Raw genomic sequence first — 23366 nt, forward strand, 5'->3', positions numbered from 1 at the left:
TATATTAGTCAGGTACTGTCAGAGCCTCTCAGGAGACAGCTATATCAGGCTGGCTTGTCCTTCCTTCAGCCTCTGCTCCATAGTTAGTCTCTACAACTCCTTCCGTGGGTATATTGTTCCCCCTTTTAAGAAGGAATGAAATGTCCACATTTTGGTCTTCCTTCTTCTTGAGTTTCTTGTGATTTGTGGGTTCATGTGTATACTAGAGGATTGCAAAGTCAATCATCAATGGGAGGAGAGGCCCTTGGTCCTGTGAAGGTTCTGTGCCCCAGTGTAGGGGAATGCCAGGGCCAATAAGTGGGAGAGGGTCGGGTGGCAAGCGGTGGTCGGGGGGAGAGGCAACAGGGGTTTGTTCTTGTTTTTGGTTTTGGGTTTTTTGGGGGGAGTCTGTTTTTTTGTTGGAGGGAAAACTGGGAAAGGAGAAATCATATGACATGTAAATAAAGAAAATATCTAATAAAAAATATTTTTTGAAATTGACTTACTATTGATTGTGTCTAAATTTATTAGTGGTGCTGATAATTACTGCATACTCATGAGAGATGAAATCCATTCAAAATAAATGTTTAATTAGGTAAGTGTGATCCTTCATTCAACATCCTGTATAGAATCTTAAGCATTTAATTAATTTCTTTTATATATGCATATAAGAGTTTTAAATAAACTTTTCTCCTCATGAAAATAGTGATAATTTCATTCTGAGACCACAAATGTCCAATGTCTATCTTTTTATTGTAAAGATATGCTAAAGTTAATGAGTATATTATATTACCTAAAGATGAATTTTTAAATTACATAATATTAATGCTTCTTAGTAGATCATTTTCTCTCTAAAGAATTCCTAAATACATTATGAAAAAAATGTGCTATGATGATCATGCACCAAGAAATATCTATAGTACTACAAAAACTGAAGGTAAAACTATACTTCGCCAGTTGCTGAACCTTAAAAATATGTTTTGGTATTTGCCATCTCTCAATTAGCTCACTGTCTGTATATATTGAAGGCAAGACATGGAAACATCATGATACCTTACATTACTTCATCTTGCTAAATGTACTGCATTACCTAGATTTTATGTGAACTTATTTCATTTTCTGTACACAACTTTCTACTAAGTATTACAATTCTGTTTATGTTTTAATGGGACTCTTTGGGACCACACTTGTTAATTTGTTAATATCACTTCTCTTACAGAGCAACTATTAGTCCCTGACCTTAGGGTTTACACTGTTTGTAGAGTCTCCACGTCCTGAGAATAGCTATCATCTTTTAGTTTCAAATTTACTTGCCTCCCAATATAAACATCACTTAAGATACTAATCTATTAGTCAATAGTGTACTAAAACATTAAATATGTAAATGAGAACAGTATCTAAAATGTCTTAATTTTTAAGTGAAATTAGTTCAATATTGTAAAAGGTTTTTCCCATGATTGAAAAATAGTAATAAATTGAAATACTGCTGAATATAATTCTCCTTCTAAATTTTAGATTTAGAATACAGCAAATATCCATGAGAAGCTCAAGCCATGAAAATAAGGTCTAAAGTTCACTTGATAGTCACATTGATAGACGTTTCTTAGCTTTGCTGGGTTCATGTTAGTTGTTAGCTCTGGCAACCATTGTTTAAGTACAGACATTATTTCAATATCATTGTAAACAAATTACACATCAGCTTTTCTCATTTATAATACTGATACTCTGTCCGCAAATACACGAATAAATGATGTATTAGAAATAAAATGATGGTAACATTATTGTATTAGTATATAGTAATAGATTCAGAAGGAATAAATATGAATCATACATGGTCTTCAATAAATCATTCCTGAAAAATGATAAAAATAAAGAAATTATAAGAAAACTATAATATTTGCTTTTATGTTCTCAAATTTTTAAGTATAGATATAAAAGATTACAAACTGATTGCTTTCCAGTAATGTCCTAAATAAGGAAAAGAAGAGTCAGCAAGAGAAGGGAGTGGAATATGAAAAGGTAAGAGGAAAGAAAACAAGTTAGCCAGGGTCAGATCAGAAGCCCTAGAAAAAGCATACAAGAAAATTCATGACTAATGCAATATTCCAACCAAATGTCCTACACTAAAATGAGGTTTAATTTAATTTTAAAGTTAATTGTTAATTTAAGGTTAATTTAATTTTAAAGTTATACAGAAAATATATGTAAATATAATGTCCCTGAATCCTATAGACCATGAAAGAGACATTGTCCAGTGTGTTCATGGAGATACAGAGCAAATGCTCATGTTCTCTGTGTCTTTCTGTCTCTTTCTGTCTCTGTCTCTATCTCTGACTGTCTCTATCTCTCTCTTGCTCTTCTCTTGTCTCTCTGCCTCTCTCAGTAAGAGTTTCTTTTCTTATTTGCTAGTATGAATGAATGATTTGTTTTTATTTGCATTTCAGTATTGACATATCTATTTCCAGAAGTAGCATTAAGGAGATGAAGTCCAAAGTCAAGCCTGATGACTCCCACTGAAATCCCAGTCCTCAGGAAGATCACACAGGAAGACTGTTGAGAGCCTGAGGCCAGCCTGAATTTAAGGCCACCTAAGGAAATATTCTTTTTCATTAGTCTTTAAAGGCTCAAGCACTAAAACTTAGGGAGAATGAAAACATGATTTAAAGTTAAATTCATATTAAGATTCAGAGTTATCATCTTGACTGATAACTGATAAATGGACATTGATCTAAAAATAATCAGTTTTTGAAACATTTTCTTTGAAGCAGCCATTCGGTACTATTACCTCTAATAAAAGCCAGAAATTTGATCAGATTTAATTTCTAAACATATGTGGATCAGCTTCTTTCAAATATATTTGATTCAACACTTAAATATAAAGCAAAATTCTGGAGAGATGCCACAGCCATTAAGAGCTCTTTATAAACTTAAGCATCTGAGATTAGTTCCTGGTGCCTATATTAGGGCACTAAAGACTCCAGCCCTCTAAGATATCTCTTCTGGCTTTCACAAGTACCCATACACACATTGCAGATACACAGAGACACACGCAGACACACAAATAAATCTTTAAAAATAACTTTGAATTTCAAGCAAGTAATACTATTTTAGAAGAACTGAGTTATACATTGTTAGTATTTAACCTCTGAACAATCAGATCTCAATACTATTGAAGACACAACTAGAGGAACTCTTGCTTTAAACTTTAAATAGCTAGGCAATGACACACAGAATGAGCCATGCAATGTAAACATAATCATTCTCATTCAGATGAAACTTTAGAGCAATATTTTTAAAACAGCATACATGTTCCTACTCCCTACCATCATAGCCACCAGGGAAAAGGAATATCTTAACAGTTGCGACAACTAGTGCCTCTGATCCTGAATGAGTCGGTAAGGCCTCTTTCCTGACCTGAAAGTTTATACAATTTCACTAAATATGAAAGTTTTGCTAAACTTGGAATTTCCAAGATATATTTCCAACAATTATCATTATCATTATCCTTCATTGTATTTCTGAGAATAATGATAGATGCCCTTCATGATATTAAATCTCCATTAACAATGCTACATGCACGCTGCCGGTAACATTATGAGAGAGATATTAATGGAATTTATTTAAAGTGTATATAAATCAAGTTGTTCTATAACATTTTCTTCATCCATAACCATGGAGATTATGCTCTGTTTTCCCACCCCTTTTGGATTCCTCTTGCTGCTCTATAGCTTGCTTTGTCTTGGATGGTGCTCTCTTTAGGGACTTCACAAAATTTCTGGTATCTGCCTTCCTCTTACCACTGTATTTGGGACACAGATGCACATTGCCACATCCAGCTTTGACACTGATGGCGAGTACTCAAATTCAGGTCCTCATGATTGTGCAGGTAGAACTTCATCCAGCAAACCATCTCCCTGGCAATATCTGTTTAAACTCAGATAATCTAGGCTGGGAAAGTCCTTCTGAGAGATCACAGAAAAATATCAAGGAGAATGTTGAGTAATACATGAATGTTTACTTATTCTTCTCATAAGAAAAGGCTGTTGCTGGCTCTATGATACATTTTCTTTTTGTTCCTCTTTTTTAGACTTCTAATGTCAGAAGAATTATTTTTGTTATCTCATTATGGACAAATTACAAAAATCTAAGTAGAAATTCATAAACAGGGTGAGTATGTTTCCACAGGATTCAGTCACAATGCTGATTATACTGTGTCCTAGGAAGCTACTTGTACTCTTGGTAAGACCATTTTTTTTTCCAAATTTCACTGAAAAAATAGATTCTAATATTAGCTATTTTTTAAAAACCATTTTATTATCTTGTAATGTGACTTAATAAGTATGAAGGTACATTATTGCTGTTACTTCATAGCCATGTTATCCCATCAGGAATGGTTTTCTTAGTCCTTTTCTTGACATGCTAAGAAAATATTGAAATTGCAACAGCCAGACTTAAATAGAATATGTATTTGGTTTAACCTTTATCTTGGAACAGCTGTAGTATTTAAAATTTTAAGATATATATTTAATAAATAGAATAGATACTTTATTATTTAAAACATTTGAGACACCATGATACAACTTTATTTTTCTGGGGGAGAGCATGAACACAGTCCCCTACTACCACAAATTATGCAGTCAAGTTCCCTACATTTGGGGAAACCGCAGGGGTCAGTACATCCAGAGTGCAATGGATAAGCCTCGCCCTGGGAAAACCACCTTCATGATCATGCCAGGTAAGTATGATACAACTTTTAATACAGTTTGAGATCCTTCTTATAGATTTAATGTTATAGATTACTATATATACAGTGATATTTTCTTACAAAATGGATATGGCTCTATTCATAAGGTTTTTGACAAGATATTTTGGCTGTGATACACTATATTGTATTGCCTTGTGAAACTCTTAAAAGATTTTAGCAATGCTATAGCCAAATATTTTCTTTCCAAAGAAGATATAAGTATTTTACCAGGGACTTTATTATAATTTTACTTGACAATTAAAAAGCTGTAATTAAAAAATTAGCTCATTTTCCAATGAACTGATCTTGGTAATATATTAAACCATGTAAGCCTCCTATCAAAAAGTACATGAAATTTGCTAGTACATATATGTTTCATTCTAAGGATCTTCACACATATTTTACTTGTGAGTCTACAGTAAATCAACAAATTTGATTCAAAACAAATTAGTGCAATCCAGAATGTGCCTTCAACTGAAAAAATTTCAGCTTAAAAATTGTCCTGATTTTCAAAAAAGCTTTATTTACCTTCTATTTTTAAAAATCCCTGAGGCTATGATATTGGAGTTTAAGAGAGAGTATAGACACAGTAGTAAAGCCAAGTATGAAATCAAATATAAAATCTAGTAGCTTCTGGGACCTGTAGGGATCTACAGGCAGTGAAAAGTCAGGTGACTGCCTCAACAGGAATCACTGAGCCTTCAAAACTGCAGCTGTCCTTCTTGTTTCTGGAATATTGGGGATATTTCTTTATGGAATTATGAAAAACAAAGGTATTTTAATAATTCTGGCTTAGTCATTTCACTAAGATATTTTATATTTAGGATTGCCAGATATGGTGGTTAATAGTGTCATCTTGACATGCATTAGAAGAGAATCTTCTGGAAGTTTATTTGGGGAACTTTTGAGACGAGTTTTAAAAAAGGAAGGCCCAGTCTAGTGTGTGTAGCGCCATTTGATAGACTGTGGTCCTAGACTGAATAATGAGTCCAGGTCCTATCTCTGTTTCCTAGCTGTGGATACAGTGTGACTAGCCACTTCCATGCTCCTGCTACTCACCCTGGCATCCTTGCCATGCTGGACTGTATCCAGCACATTTTTCTTTAAATTGCTTTATTTAAGTATTTTATCACAGCAATAAGGACATTTAACAAACTTAAAATTATTATATTAGATATATTTTAAATTTAAAAAATTAATTTATATTTTCCCTGAAAATAAAATTGAACCCTATGCCTTATATTCTATGTGGAAGTGTCAAGTTGTGATTGCATTATGATGATGAATTACTTGCTTTCACATTAGGAAAAAATGAATGTATACATTATATAAATTTAGCCATGCCATTTTCTTACTAATCAATTTTTATGTTTTAAGGCTTATTCTGCAACTAAGACAAAAACAAAATACACTTTTTCTGACATGTTAACACAATTATAAAAAACAGATGGATAGGCTGGAGAGATGGCTCAGTGGTTAAGATCACTGACTGCTCTTCCAAAGGCCCTGAGTTCAAATCCCAGCAGCCACATGGTAGCTCACAACCATCCATAATGAGATCTGACACCCTCTTCTGGTGTGTCTGATGTGTACTTATGTATAACAATAAATAAATCTTAAAAAAAAAAAACAGAAGGAATATCAGCAGTTGTCATTAAAGAAGAAAGGTAGGAGATTCTTCAACATAGAGAATTACGGGACATTAAAAATTACATGAATAAATTGTGTTAGAAAATTGTTTTGTACATAAGTGCTTAATTGATAATTTGTCTGCTTCTAAACAAGACATTGTGATTGAGGATGAATAAAAAAACAAAAAAAGAAATTTTCCTTGAAAAAATAATTTGGCTACATATATAATTGCATATGTGAGTGTGTATATGTATGGGAATGCATGTGTACATACATGTGCACCTCTCTGTGTATCTGCATATATGTTGTAAATGTTTAAGTGTATGTGTGTGTGTGTGTGTGTGTGTGTGTGTGTGTGTGTATGCTGTCCATGTAGGGAGGACCTCAAATTTCTTTAATGAATCATTGTAAAAGAAGGTGAAGAGGAAAATGCATACTAAAAACCCTTGAAGAATTGTCTTCCTGTGGAACTAAGAAAGTTTAGCGGGAGTCAATCTCAGATATTTTGGAAAGAGGAGGAACCCATCTGTACTAAGAGTTGATTTAAAAAATAAGTGCAAATTCGAGGTATATATTAAAGTAGGTTCCAGACAGCATAGTTTTCCATAGATAGTTTAGATAAAGAGGCACATATATTATGCAGCATGGGTATCATCTAAGAAGAGCAACCCCCAGGAAATGTCCTAAATTTTATGACACAAGAGAGTAGCAAACAGCAGAAGGAGAGTTAGAGCTGAGTGCTGTAGAAACAGCACTGACCTAGTTGCATACCTCAAATGATCAGGTAGACATCCCAGTGGTTGCTACTTCCCTTTAATCTCAGAGAAGATATAACTTGTGGTTTTCCAACATTGATTTCTGATTTTTCCTAATTAAGAAGAGGAATGGTCTTGTATGTTATATCTTTGCTAGATGTTTAAAAGGGGCAAAACAAAGGCATTTTTTTTCTTAAATGTCTTTTGGTGGGAGGGTTTGTGTGCTGTTCTTAAGACTGGTTGTCTTAGTTTCTGGGGGTTTATGTTTTTTGTGTTTTGGTTTTTTTTTTTTAAACAGAGAGAGAAGGAACATGAAGTTGGATGGGTGTGGAAGTGAGGAGGATCTGAGAGGAGTTAGGAGATTGGAAAAATATGATAAAAATATATTGTATATTTTTTCTAGTTAAAAATTTTAAAAAGATAATTGTATTGCTTACCTAAATATGGTTGGCTACAGAAAATGCAGCCAAAATATGTTATCAGATCTCTGGCAAATAACAAATACAAGATAGTAAAATAGTAATAATTTTTTCACAACAATTACCAAATTATAAATTTCAGTTGGAAAAATGTGACAGCCATGACATAAAAAAAACCAGATACTTAAAAGCTACAATGAGAAATATGGTAAAATAAATTTTCCTTTAAAGAACAGAAACATTTCATCAGAGGACTTGAAAACTCCTGCATAGTACATGTTCAGGCAGGAATGAGTGTGCTTTGAACAAAAGATAGTTTTCATTAAGTTAAAGGTGTATCATGTACTCATTCCATCCATATGCAGTGAATGGAGCATTCTCTTAGGTGTGATATTGCAAAATCTCCTTTTCTCCTAATGTTCCTAAAGTATCACACTATGAGGACAGAATCATTTCTAAAAATTATAAATCATTTGAAGATAATTTTCTTCTAAAACCTGGTTAGCATCTTCTTAGAAACTCAGAAATAGTCTTGAGTATCAAGCCCAGGCCTTACAAAGCTCTACTCACTCAATATCTCTAATTGTCCTGTTCTGCATGCTATCTTTCTCACTTCCTGCCATATTGGCTTAATACTTGTTCTTCAAACACAGAGTCTATTTCCAAAGTCAGAATGACTTTCCTCCTCCACTTCCTATGTGCTATCTTTAAGCTTGTGGATGTGCTTCCATATGCATTACTGTGCTCCACATTTAATTACTTGATTACAGATGCTTGAAAGTTGCAGTGGCAACATCATCTGTTAATAGATTGGCTTCAGCCCACTCTTGTCACAAATATCTAAGTAACTGTCAATCCAAATCCAGCTTGCTACAAAGTGTCACAAGAACATCTTTTGATGTTAATTATTAATTTTCAAAGTCCCATTTTCATCTATTGCTGTATTTTTCTAAAAGTCCCCAGGCTATTTTCTGCACCCTACAATCTGTTGGCACTGATATATCTTACAGCCTCAGTTAAATCATTGAGACCTATGACTCCTAAAACAATGTAGTTATTTAAATTTAAAACTTAAGCTGATCCTAGATCTTACTATATATTATAGTAAATAAAAAGCTTTAAGAACTCTGTTTCTGTGTTACTATCAGCAACAGCTTAGCTTCCCAGATCTGTGACACTAATGTCTGATACTGACAGAAGCAGAAGGGCACCTATGACATTGATTTCAAGTGCATACTCCTCAGGAACATGGATGCTGCCAAATGCTTTAAACAGGATCTTACTTTGGAGCAAGATGAATTTGGATTGACAGATACTTAGATATTTGGGACAAGAGTGGGCTGGAACCATTCTATTTCCACATGATGTTTTCTGTATTTGATAAATCAAAGGCAAATGATATTGAAAGACACAGGTATATGGAGGAATGATGTGCTTGATGTTGTTTACACTGATAAAGTAATGGGTGAAAGAAAAATTTCATACAAAAGGTGAAATGAAGCTGTGAAATGCTCTAAACAGCATGTCAATCAGTTTTACAGTTTGTGTTATTAATGCCTATACTTTAACAGAGTCTTAAATACAACTCTTAAATGAACCCTAATCAGAGGAATATTTAGTAGAGAACCTGCTCTGTTACATGCTTCATTCAGAAATAGATATATTTACAATATGCAAGAAAATAATTCCACTAAAATGAGAAATACAAAACTGAGAATAGTCTATAAAGGTAGCTGTGGATATGCTGTAAGACATGAAAAGACACAGGAATTCTGATTCTCATCTATGTAGGGTAAACAATAAATTACCAACAAGGCATCCTGCAAAAAATCAAAGGGTATTTCTTTTGGATTGAAAATGTAATATGTTTTAAATGTCTCATAGTATAATACTTTTGAGAGTTGTGAGCTGTGTGTCAATGTCACTTTTAACAGTACAAAGAAGCAAAGCCCCCCATCAAACACTCTTTGTTTCCCTTTGCAAACATGTTACCACCACATCTAACAGCAATATCAATGGTCAATATCAAGAGTAACCTTTGAGTCTAACACACCCAGGATCAGAGGTGAGGAGGACACATCTGTCCAAATACCAGAAGTAACTGGGACCAGCAGGAACTCTACCAACCCAGTGACTCAGGTTCCTTCTGGTTCCACAGCACCCAGAGAAAGCTCCACTCCCAGGCACTCTAACACACCTAGGATCAGAGGTGAGGAGGTCATAACATCTGTCCCAACACTGAGAGTAATTGGGACCAACAGAACCAGGCACACAGGAACTCTGCCAGCCTAGTGGCTCAGGTTCCTTCTGGTCCCACAACACCCAGAAGAAGCTCCACTCCTAGGCCCTCTAACACACCCAGGATTAGAGGTGAGGAGGATATAATATCTGTCCCATTACTGGGAGTAACTGGGACCAGCAGAACCCAGGCACACAGGAACTCTGGAGCCCACTGGCTTGGGTTTCTTCCTGTCTCTCTGGGCTGGCCAGTGCCCTGAGCAGACCTTGGGCGCAAACTCTGCAGTCATTCCCAAAACACCCAGAGGAAGCTCCACTCCCAAGTGCTCTAACAAGCCCAGAGTCACAGTATCCCAGAATCACAGGATCACAGAGACAGCTTGACTCTGAGGAGTTCTGACACAACCAAGATCACAGGAAGGACAGGCTCCAGTCAGATTTAGCAAGGGCAGGTAGCAGTAGAGATAACCAAATGATATGGGGCAAGCATAAGAATATAAGCAACACAAACCAAGGTTACTTGCCATCAACAGAACCTAATACTCCCACCATTGCAAGTCCTGGACACACCATCTCGCCAGAAAAGCAAGATTCAGATATAAATTCACTTCTCATGATGATGTTACAGGATTTTAAGGAAGACATAAATAGCACCCTCAAAAAAATACAGGAGAACCCAGGTAAACAGCGAGAAGCCCTTCAAGAGGAAACACAAAAGTCCCTTAAAGAACTACAGGAAAACACAATCAAACAGGTGAAGGAAATGAGCAAAACCATCCAGAATCTAAAAACGGAAATAGAAACAATAAAGAAATCAGAAAGAGAGACAACCCTGGAGATAGAGAACCTAGGAAAGAAATCAGGAGTCCTAGATGCAAGCATCACCAACAGAATACAAGAGATAGAAGAGAGAATCTCAGGGGTAGAAGACACCATAGAAAATATTGACACAACAGTCAAAGAAAAATCAAAAAGAAAAAAGCTCCTAACCCAAAACATCCAGGAAATCCAAGATGCAATGAGAAGACCAAACCTAAGGATAATAGGTATAGAAAAGAGTGAAGACTCCCAAGGTAATGAGCCAGTTAATATCTTCAACAAAATTATAGAAGAAAATTTCCCTAACCTAAAGAGATGCCCATGAACATACAAGAAGCCTATAGAACTCCAAATAGACTGGACCAGAAAAGAAATTCCTCCCATCACATAAAAATCAAAACACCAAATGCATTAAACAAAGAAAGAATTTTAAAAGCAGTAAGGGAAAAGGGTCAAGTAACATATAAAGGCAGGCCTATCAGAATTACACCAGACTTCTCACCAGAGACTATGAAAGCTAGCAGATCCTGGGCAGATGTCATGCAGACCCTACAAGAACACAAATACCAGCCCAGGATACTATACACAGCAAAACTCTCAATTACCTTTGATGGAGAAAACAAGATATTCCATGACAAAACAAAATTTACACAATATCTTTCCATAAATCCAACCCTACAAAGGATAATAGATGGAAAGCATCAATATAAGGAGCAAAACTATACCCTAGAAGAAGCAAGAAGGTAATCTTTCAACAAATCCACACAAACCTAATTCTATCTCTTACAACAAAAACAATAGGAAGTAACACTGTTAAGAAAAAGTAATTACTTTTTCTTAATATCTTAATATGAAGATATTACCAACATATTCTAATCGATTGAAATCCAAAACTATGAGGAAATAGAAATTTATTCACTGTCATCCAATGGTCTCTCTAATTTGGTAATTGGAGAAATAGGTCCAATATTATACAATCCATATACACTTTCAGCTTGTTTGTTTGTGACAGTGTCTCGCTGTGTGCAACATAATGGTCTTGAGATCTTGCTTCTCCTATCTCAGCCTCTCTATTATTAGCATTGTTTATTTCATGTTTTTACACTATACTATGGTTTTCAGAACAGCTTACATACTTTAAAAGTAGTTATATACCCAAAAGAAATGTAGACAATTAAATTGGGAGGAGGTTTATAAGAGAACAAAGAGTGAGACTGAATGCTTTACTTGACATTTGTAACTCTCGTATCAAGTTAACACAGTAAGAGCCAAGATTTTAAGCTCTAGTAAATACAAAACAAACAAAAACCATTTATATATGTTCATTTAAGAAAATATTAGTAGTGATGTATTATTTTGAAATCTACAGTTAACACTTTTGGAGTTATTTAAAACTTATATTGAGAAAAAGGTATGTATTTTCAGTATTGCCATAGACAAACATCTACATAAGACTTAAATTGATTGTTGTTTTATATAAAACAACTTTTATAATACTCATTTTTATTGTTATAATATTTTATAAATTTTAAAGAATATGACAAAAAAGATATTGTAGGTATTGTAGGGGGGTCTTTGGTAGGAGTTGGGTTACAAAAGGAAAACAAGAATATGATTTAATTCTATTTATTTAAAATATGTTTTTAAATGTTAACAAATTCAGATAAATTGAAATCATGTAACTTTTCTCCTTATAATGCAATAAAACTTAAAAAATAAAATAAAATAGTAGATATAAATATCTACAATAAAAAAAGAGTAACCTTCAAGATGCTTCAGAGAAATAGCCAACAAAATTGATATAGGAAACTACAGATTCATCAATGTTTTGGATTACTTTCAGTGATTGATTGTCTGATAATTGAATAATCCCATAATCCCATAATCATATTCAAAACTATGTCTTGCTTAATTTTATTGACCATTTATCTTAAATCCTTGTCCCCAAAACCCAGACTATTTTCAAACCTATAAGTTGCTCTTCACAAACTTATGGTAAAACCTTATAGCTGAAGACAACACCTACATAAGCCATTGAATATAGAGACATTAAGCTGGTACCTAACTTAAAGCCTTCACTACCTACTAACTAGTTTCTATGGTACTGGAATGTATAATGCACACCACCAGAAAAGAAAGGTAAGCATCAATCCAGCCACAAATATTCCAAACCACAATGCTGAGCTCTCTGCAAGATAGACTGGTGCAATTGGGGTAGAAATATTGTGGAAGTAACCAACCTTTATCTGATTTTATTTAAGAATCACTCCATGAGGTGGAACTGATGCCTGCCACTTCTTAAGTGGCCAAGAACCTAAAACTGGATAGGCCATAAACCTAGGTAAAAATCACATGCTGTTTTGCTAAAGAAATGTTACAGTAAAATGACTTCTGATGATATTCTGCTATACTTTTAGTTTAGTACCTTGCTCAGCCATAATCAGAGAAGCTTCTCCCTACAGTACCGAATGATTATAGAGACCTACAACTAGCCAATGTGCAGAGACTGAGAGAGCTTGGAATACAAAGTCCTAAGGTGAAATCTTCAAGAAATCCCCACTCCTGGGATTCAGGGAACCCTGCAGAAGAGGAGGCAGAAGATTATAAGAACCAGAAGGAATGGAGGGCACTAAGGAAACAAGGCCTTCTAGACACAGCAAGACTGACAGACATATAAGCTTACAGAGACTGTGGCAGCATATATAGAGCCTGCACAGGTCTAATCCAGACAAGGTCCTAGAGAGGGAAAATTAACATATATTCTCATTCCTAACCAAGAAACTGCCTCCATTTGATCCTTCTAGTTGATAATCAAGTGTAAAAATTAGTTTTCTCAAAATGCACTTAAGAGCTGGTCCCATGACCAGCTGTAGTCAGTAAAAAATGAACTCTGGTATTTTTGGATGTGTTTGTATAGCTGTCCAGCAGCCATGGATGAACTGGGTTACCTGAAAGGGGGGGCTGAAATAAAAAAAGGAGCGGGGTGTGAGAGAAGGATGAAGCCAAGACAAAAGTTTCTGATCAAGGCTCAAAGTTTAATATTTAGCACTGTATTTATATAGGGAGAGTATACAGACCCACCCTTTGTTTCAGGTGGATTTTGTTGCAAAGCAAGCTCAGTGGGCAGTCTACTCCTGTAGGCAATTGCAGGTGCAGCAAGGCAGAAGACTACACTGTAGGCTGTCCAACTGTGGCAAACACTTAAGGTCTTTTTAGCCTGCTCAAGGCTGGGGCAAGGGCACATGTTTGTTTCTTTGTTTCCTAGTTCTTTGTCTAATCATTTTTTCTATCTTTACAGGTCTTTTATCCTATATATTATAGTTTCTAATTCTATGTGTTTATGGGATTTTCTGCATGTGTAATATGTGTATCTCCCTATCTATGTGTTTCTTCTGCTTTTCTCTGTCTCTTTTTTTGTTTGTTTCTTATTCAAACATTTTGTTTTTATTTTATCCTCCTTCATTTTACTTTATTCCTTCTAAAAAAATGCCTGTTTGTTTCTAATGTAAGAGAGTAAGAAATCCTGTGAATTTGGGTGAGTGTGGAAGTGGGGAAGTTCTGGGAGGAGTTAGAAAAGGGAAAACCATAATCAGAATATACTTTATGAAAAATATATTTTAATTATAAATAGAGAATAAATTTTTAAAAATCTACTAGCTTGTTTCTTCCTTTCACTTTTATCTAATTAAAGGGTACTAGAAATATCAAATATATGAGCTCCTATAAATTTAATTATTATACTTACATCACAAAATATAAACTAATAAATTTAATAGAAGCTACACTATAATCAATTTCCAGTTTGTATTATTTTATAATCCAAGAAAATGAAAGTATACCCTCTTCATGATAGAAATCAAAAATACTACACACAAAAATATAATGCAAATTGATGATTGTGTACATATTTATATTATCTTTTCCCATAATTGAATTTAAGATATCTTAGATTTCAAGAATATTAAACTGAATAGAATGAGTTGAAGTTTAACTTGTAGTGGTAACAAAGGTGTTTAATAAACAATTAAGTTATACAAATATACTATAAATAAATCATTCAAAGCATAGATAATTAGATGTATTCCAACTGCCAATGCTTTCCTGCCTTAATAAGTTCTCTGTTTATTTGGATGCAATAATAATGTAAGTCTTTTACTACTCTGTAGTTTTCATTATTTCTTAATTCAAACAGGCTTCATAATTGGCTCCAATTAGAAAGATTTTATTGATTAATACCTGATATTAACCTAGGAAGTTGTGGCTTCAAATTGTATAGACTACTTTCTATCAGTACTTAAGTATGCAAACAACATAATTAAATATCATTCTCCTAGAAGACAAAGGGTGAAAGAAAAACATTGCTATTTATGTGATAGCTTCTCATTAGCTAATATGAAGTCTCGATAAAAAAATCACACCATTGTTGCCACACTGTCGACACATGTGAAGAAGAAAATGCTGGCAGCATTGGTAACAGTTTCTTTAATAAATAGGAAAGTGAGCCATAATAACCAAGACAAAAATAATTCCTTCATTAACATGCACATCTTGTCTATAGTCTCTTGGGACATGTTTTAACTCAAGAGATTTTGAGGGAAACATAAATCCCACATCAGGATATGTGACAAATTACAGGAATTCATATTGATTAGATGATTACTTTCAGACGTGAGTCTGTTATTAGGAAAATGTGTTTATGAAAACAACATGCATGCTGTTAGGTTATTATCTTCATTAAGTGTTCTACAATTTGCAATTATGCTGGAAGCCCAGGAAAAGCTGTGCATTAAAAAAATTGACGCTTTCTATAGCTGACTCATATTTTTATTCTTTTAGGTTATAGATTATGAATTACAGAAACACAGAAGGAAGCGATTTTAGTAATAAAATATTGATCAAGTTTAAACTAAACTCTTAAAGCAGAAGCAGCAGAACTTGTAATGATTGTTGTTTAAACATTATTTGACATCGGTAAGACGCTAAAGACTTTCTTGACAAAGCTGATGCACTTTCATAATAATGATACAACACAGAGGTTACAATTGGAGCTAATTTCCACATAGACAAATATTCTCTATGACATGCCAGCTTGTTCATACATGTAAATGCAGAAACATACTACTATAACACATTCATTCCAATGCATAATCACTTTCACCCAAAATTACTCAAGCATACAGATGCACAAAGAAAGGTAAAAACATTCATTAAACTATGGGGTTCACCAACTTTTGTAGATATAAGTACAAATATAGATTCACAGGTGAACATGTAGAGAAACAAACACAGACAAACACACAGATACATGCACACATAACATACATGCAAAGATCCATACATACATGCCTATGTATATTTAAGCATTCATGTACAGACACATGTAGAGTCAATGACAAAAAAATACAAGAAAAAAACATACAGATATACACACAAATACATAGTGTACATGTACATACTGATACATACAAATATACAAAGACATACTGACACATGTATATACAAAGAACTACAAGACCATAGGCAATGAAATGTTACTTCTCTGTAGCAGCTAAGAACTTACATGTGCTTTGTGGGTTTTCTTAAGTGTTTTATTCAGTAATACATGATACTAAATTTTCAGTGAGTAATGACAGAGTTTTAGTGTTTCAAACATGTCTAAGAGAAATGAGGAAAAAGGAAAGAGAATTTAAAAGTGAAATGCAGCATGAGCTTTATTACTCATGTAGGTTCTAGGTATAATGAAGAACTCTTATGAACACAGCTGAACTACCACTTGAAGGAATGATGCCTATGGCCTTAATGTTAAGCTGCCCTGAATTGCCGTGCTAAAATTTTAATTTCCATGCTTATGGTATATGAGGGAGGAGCCTTCAGGCAATGATTAGGTAAAGAAGGAAGAATCCAAATTTGAGGCTTGATGTCCTGATGAGGGAAGCCTGGAAAGGACTTCAAGACTACATGAGTTTGTAACTAGAAAGAAAATCAGTGAATCAGGAGGAATGCTTTTATGATAGCAGAATCTACTGGTGAATTGGACTCCCAGTCTCTAGAATTCTGATAAGTAAATTTGTTTTGTTCATAAGCTTCAAGACTGTAACTCATAGTAGAAGTCCAAATGAACTAAGACATTGCTTAAATGTATCCCAAAATTCTTGGCCATATTTCAAACAAGTGTTTTATTAGAGTCTCTGATGAATGTAATGAATGCCAGGCAAAGCAACTTTTTCAGACTGGTCCCTTCTGGCTCAAAGAATTTAAAAAGCAGGATGATCCTTAATGGCTGTAGGTACTTGGGGAGATAATTAAAATAATTGATCAAATTCCCAAGAGAAACCCCCTTTGTAATTCTTAAGCTGTATTAATCTGGATTTGCTGAATCCTGCAAAGATTTGAGTTTTGTAATCTTCTGGCAAAAGAATTAATGAGATCATACTGTACACAAATTCTTTACACAAATAATTTAAAGTCAGACCAAACAGGACATGTTTTTTTTATATCATTGTAAAGAGTATGCTGAATAAATATGGTTTCAAATACTTAAGACATTTAAATTTTTAGTAACAAAATTGAAAGAAGCAATATGTAATGAACATAGTCACAAGAAGCTGTTGTCTGAGAATACATTTTTGTAAATACTCATAGCCTTCTTGTCCCAAAGGAAAAGGGAAATTTAGGAATACACACACACACACACACACACACACACACACACACACACACACACTCACTATTGCCTATGCAGGAAGCCAAATGGCACATTGTTTAAACATTTAGTCATTGGCTAGTGAATGACTTTTACTTAATAGAACTTATGGATTGAGAGCACATATTTTTAAGAAAATACAAAATGTACTTACTTTTAATCCTTATGGTAGTAGATATATGAACAATAAATTATAATTCTACCATAGTTATAACCAGTCATTATAATTAGGACTACAGAAGCTTGCTAGGGGAGCTACAATTTATGGAAGAATTTCAAGACAAATTTCCTAGAAAAGTGATGCCAAACATTGAGTAACCCGTGATTAAATAGGAGCAGGATACTTTTCAGAGAAGAGTGTTGTAGATAGAACAGGGAAACTGGGTTAACTGCTAAAAGATGAGGAAAAACTAGTAAACGTAGTCTCAGAACTAGTTCACCCATTGGTGCTAGAGCAGAGCTAAGAGAAGCAAGCCAGAGAAGAATACAGGAAACCAGAGAGAGTAAATTTTGAGTGACACTGAGGATGCAAAGAAGACAGTACTGAGTGACTAGATCAGCTATATCTAAAATAGAGAGAAATAAAGGAGATATACATTGTATGGCAATTTCTTTTTTCATACAATATATCCTGATTATAATTCACACCTCTACTCTTCTGAGTTCTCCCTCCATATCTACTCCCTTTCTGTCTCTCATTAGAAAAGAAAAGACTTTTCAGAGATAACAATCAAATATGAGAAAATAAAGTATAACAAGATGAAGCAAAAACTATTGAAGTTAGACATGGAAACTCAGCTGAAGGAAAAGAGGCCCCAGAACAGGCACAAGAGTCAAAGACCCACCAATTCTCAGTCAGGATTTCCATAAAAATACTAAGCTGAAGGCAATAATATATATGCAGGGGACCTGGTATAGTTCCATGTAGGCGCTATGCTTGTCCACGCTCTGTGAGTAAATATGCACTGTGCTTGGTTGATTCAGGGGGCTTATATTTCTGGTGTCCTCCATCTCCTTTGATTCTTACACTATTTCTATCACCTCCTTTAGATTCTCTGAGCTTTGAGGGTAGGGACTTGATGAAGAACTTCCATTTAAACTCTCCCATCTGTTGCCAGAGAAAGCCTCCCTGATAATGATTGGATAAGGCACTGATCTATGAGTTTAGCAAAATATCATTATATCATTAACAGTCATTTTGGTAATACATTTTTTTTGTCCAGTAGTGTATGATTTTACCCTAGGTCTCCAAGCTATCTAGTCTCTCATTGTTGGTTATCCAATCAGTATTGGATATAAGTTTCTTGTCCTGGAGTGGATTTAAGTTAAATCAGACATTGGTTGACTACTTCCAAAGGTCTGGGCCATGCTTGCCCTATTATATTTTGAAGGAAGGTCAGATTGTAGGTCAAAGATTTTGTCCTCATCCTCATTTTGGTGTTTATTTCTCTTTTTGTAGCCTGCAGAGTACCTTGACACACCAAAGAGACTAGAATGTAAGAGTGGAAGCTGTATGTAGGCACCAGCTCAACTTCTCCTTGTTCTATGAGTTGTGGAGGTGTTATTCTCAACAATGGGGCCCAAGTTTTAGTTTTTGTAGAGCAACCCTTTGTCTCAGCAACAATCCTAGGTTGTTTGAGAATTTCCATGGGAAAATTAGACATCTAAATTGACCACAGGAAGCCTTGGCAACAATGTACAGTACGGCCAGTTGAGAATCCTTATTGTTCATTATTAGAAGCTCTCATTAGGATCACTTTCATATATTCCAGGAAGTCTCCACTGCTCTAGTTTTCCACATCATACTCCAAATGCCCAGTCAATTTCAGCCTTCTCTTCCTGTATTCTCTTGCTCCACTTGAAATCCCCATCACCTGATCCCCCTGTTCCTTTCTCCACCTACCCCAAGTCCATCTGTAAAATCCAATCTATTTTCCCCTTCCAGGGAGATGCATGCATTGTCTCTAGACCCCTCCTATTTATTTAACCTCTCTGGGTCTATGGACTATAACTTGTATATCACTTACTAAATGGCTAGTATTCATTTAATGCACATACTGTATTTATAGTATAGTAAATATCCTGACAATTATTCTTATCTTTCTTGAGAGGGAAATGTAGGTCTAAAATAGAAGGCAATATATGATTGAAATGTTTTAGACTTCATGTTTAGATAGTCTTCACTAGGCATTTTACATTAATGAAATTGAAAAGAGAGTGGGGGAAATAATTTAAAGATGAAATAAAATTAACAGATTAAATGAAATCTGTCCTAATTTGCTTTTTTGGTGCTGTGTTATGACCAAAAGAAACATAAAGAGGAAAGGATTAATTTGACTTTCAAACTGAAATAAATTGCCATCCATTGCTGAGACAGCTATACTCTTCTATTGCTGTGATAAAACACCATGATCAAGGAAACTTAGAAAAGGAAGGACTTATTTGGGCTTATAGTTCCAGAGGGATAAGTGTCCATAACCATTACAGTGGGGAAGCATAAAATCAGAAAGGTATGGCCACTGGAGCATCAAACTAAGAGTTCACATCTTAAATTGCTAACAGGAAGCAGAGAGAAAGAACTCAAAAATGCCACTACTCTTTGCACTTTCAAAGCCTGCCCCAATGACATTCTTCCTTAACCAAGACCATACTTCCTCGCCTCTCCAAACAGAACCACAGACTCGGAAACAAATATTCAAATATCAGAGGCTACAGAAGACATCTCCTCTACCACAAAAGACAAAGCAGGAACTCCAGCAGAAACCTGGAGGCAGAAACAGGAGCTACAACCATGGAGAAAGACTGCTTTGCTTCTACTGAATTACTCAGCATTTTTATTCATCTCAGTCACATCTGCTCAAAGATGGCAACATGGATAGTGGACAAGGTTTTTTATATCAACTAACAATTAAGAAAACTTCCCACAGGCGTGATCACAGGCCAATGTAATGGAGGTAATTCTTCAGTTGAGAACCCCTACTCCTGGTCACTTAATGACATAATGTTCATGTCAAACTGACAAAACCTAATCTGTACAATACTTCTATGTAGGATGGAGATGAGAAAACCTGAGAGAAATTAGACCAAGTAGGAGTATATGAACTTTTAGGTTTGGATGGCGCAAGTAACGGCATGTGTAGAAACCAGTACAATCATAAAATATTTATTGACAAGCTGAAGGATCCTTTTTAGATATTCCCAGGGTAGAGTGGGAGTTGAGATTACTGCTTTGAGTTAAGGGAAATGAGGTAGGTCAAGGGCTAAAAGAGAGAGAAGGTTTAAATCAATATAAGATAGTACTTTGCAGGCTCCTGATGAATTTCAAAACACTTCCAAAAAGACATGTATGTGTAAGAGAGGACAGCCAAACTGTACCGCACACATGTGAAAACATAGAGAGACAGAAAGAGAGAAAGAGAATGTATGAGCATGTGAAGTAGATGAATCAGAAACAAAAGTTAAACTTTATTCATTATAATAACAGTATAAACAATACCAGAATTCTACAAATATTCAGCATTTCTTAGGAGCAAGGCTGTAAAGAAGAAATTGAGAAATCCAGTCAGAAGCTGGTGAACCTGGTGGTTGAATTAAGGAAAAGCTGGAAGCTGAAGAGGCCGGAGACCTTATATGAAGACCAGCAGTCTCGACTAACCTAGACCCCCGAGATTGCTCAGACACTGAGACACCAATGAGGCCAGCATACACCAGCTAATGTGAGGCCTCCAACACACATATAGCTGATGACTGCCAGGTCTTGTTTACTCAGTGAGAAAAGATACAGCCAATTCTTGAAAGCCTTGAGTCCCCAGGAAGTGGGGCGGTCTGGGTGGGAAGGGGTTTGGGGTGGGAACATCCTCTTACACATTAGGAAGGGCAGGGGAGTTATGGGACATAGAACAGTCAGAGGGCAGACCTGGAGAGGGATAAAGACTGGACTGTAAAAATAAAGATTAAAGAATAAAAAGAAATTTTTTTAAAAAATAATTTTCTATGCTTTCCTTATAAAGCACAATGTTACATTTTGCACATGTGCATTTATGTACATATAAAAGCAATAAAATATAAAATTTACAAAGGTGAAGCAGAAAGGATTATTTCTATGAAAATTCAAGAGTGAACCTGTTTTAGTTGGTAATAAGAGACTAGAGGAAAGACACAAGCAGACTTTTAAAACAGTCACAAAGGGCACTGAGAATAGACTCAGTTAAGAGCAGCGCAGGCATCTGAATCTGAGCTTTAATATCACCACCCAAGGACTAATCTGGATGAATAATGTAATTACAGTGCTGGAGGCAGCTGCAGGAGGAGCACTGAGTCTTTCTGGTCAGCTGGACTTGCCAAATTCATAAGCTCCATCCTTAAGGAGAAACCCTGCCTCAAAAAAATAACATGGAGAAAATAATGGAAGATATCAACCTCTCCTCTCCTCCCTTCCCCGCTCTCTTTCACATATACACAAACACAGATACACACACATACACACAAACACATACCACATGTATGCATACACATGCACACATGCATGACTATTTAAGCGCACAAATAATGATTGAAATATGAAGAGACAATAGACTACCCTTTGGAAATAATACTTTGATCAATTGTACATGATAAAATATAAGAGATTGGTTACACCTTTACTTTTAACTGTTGGTGAGATTGAGGCTTTGACTTCAGCCATCCCAGGACATTCTGAGAAACACATTAACACAGTGCATACCAAATATATAATAGATCCCATAAATTAGCTGCAAAATAATAAGTGCACTAAATGTCTCTCAGTATAATCTTTTCAAAACAGTGAGCTTACCTACAATTTGCTACAATTTCTTATCTATTCATAAAAAGATATACATATAACTTAATTTTAAATTATTAGTTTCAAGTTGTCTAGTCTGTATGTTGAAGCACTAATAAACTGTTGTTTAAGCACAAACAAGCCCAAGCTGCATCTTTATATAAAATATAAATTAACACACAGATAAGCCGGGTGGTAGTGGCGAACGCCTTTAATCCCAGCACTTGGGAGGCAGAGGCAGGTGGATTTCTGAATTCGAGGCCAGCCTGGTCTACAAAGTGAGCTCCAGGACCGCCAGGGCTATACAGAGAAACCCTGTCTCGAAAAACCAAAAAAAAAAAAAAAAAAAAAAAAAAAGCAACCAGATATATCTACACACACACACACACAATATATATATATATATATATATATATATATATATACACATATATATGTTTATGTACATCAAAAATTATTGGTATGTATCTATAAGTACATATACTAAATCCATGTATCCTATTTGGGGTATATTACTGATACCTTGACTTACATTTCTTCTTCTTAGTACATTGTATCAGGGCACGATAGAATTTGGCACCTGACAGGTAATTTTGTTATTTTATGTTACCACCCAATTATCAATTATGCCTTTGAGATGCCAAAGCTTTTAAGTTCAGGCTCCATTTAGAGAACCTGACCTAAGTTTGAACTCAAATAAACTAACAGACTAGTACCTAGCATTAGTTTCCAAGTTGCCCCCCCAACAAAACCTAAGCCAAGCTCCAGTCTTTAGGCTAACCCCCCGACAAGACCAGAGTTTCCAGGTTACACCCTCAACAAGACCAGTGTCTGCAAGTTATTCCCCCAACAAATCTGCATTCCAAGTTACAAGCCCACCTCTTGCCTAACGACCACCAATGCAAAGTTAAGTTTATGATATGATTCCCAGGACCATCCAAATATGTTAAAAGCCACAATAGCTCTCCCATTAGATACTTGCACATGTACTCCCTACTTGCTGCTTACTATAAAGCCTTGCCCCATAGATGTTTGGGGTTCTCACCCCACCAAAACCACCCTGCATGAAGGTGGTGCATTGGGGGTGGGAGGGTGAGCTACTTTGAATAGAATAAAGACCCTGCTGTGAGTTGCATCAGATTGGTTCCTGACTCTTTTGGGGGATCACTAACATTTCCCTGGCACAACACCTTGATTATTCAATAATTTATTTAGTACTTGTGAAAATCACTATCATTTATTTTGTACTTTTTTATTAGATATTTTCTTTATTTGC

General features: G+C 35.1%; 1 protein-coding gene and 1 pseudogene across 1 annotated transcript in view; both read right to left on the bottom strand.

Annotated features, from left to right (window-relative positions):
- The window catches only part of Dok6 (docking protein 6), a 450168-nt gene that overhangs the window by 377709 nt on the left and 49093 nt on the right, over positions 1-23366 (bottom strand). The gene's annotated exons all lie outside the window — the stretch shown is intronic.
- Positions 4571-4722, bottom strand: LOC116087935 (annotated as a pseudogene).

Source organism: Mastomys coucha, unplaced genomic scaffold (genome assembly GCF_008632895.1).
Source record: "Mastomys coucha isolate ucsf_1 unplaced genomic scaffold, UCSF_Mcou_1 pScaffold13, whole genome shotgun sequence".
NCBI classification, from domain to species: domain Eukaryota; kingdom Metazoa; phylum Chordata; class Mammalia; order Rodentia; family Muridae; genus Mastomys; species Mastomys coucha.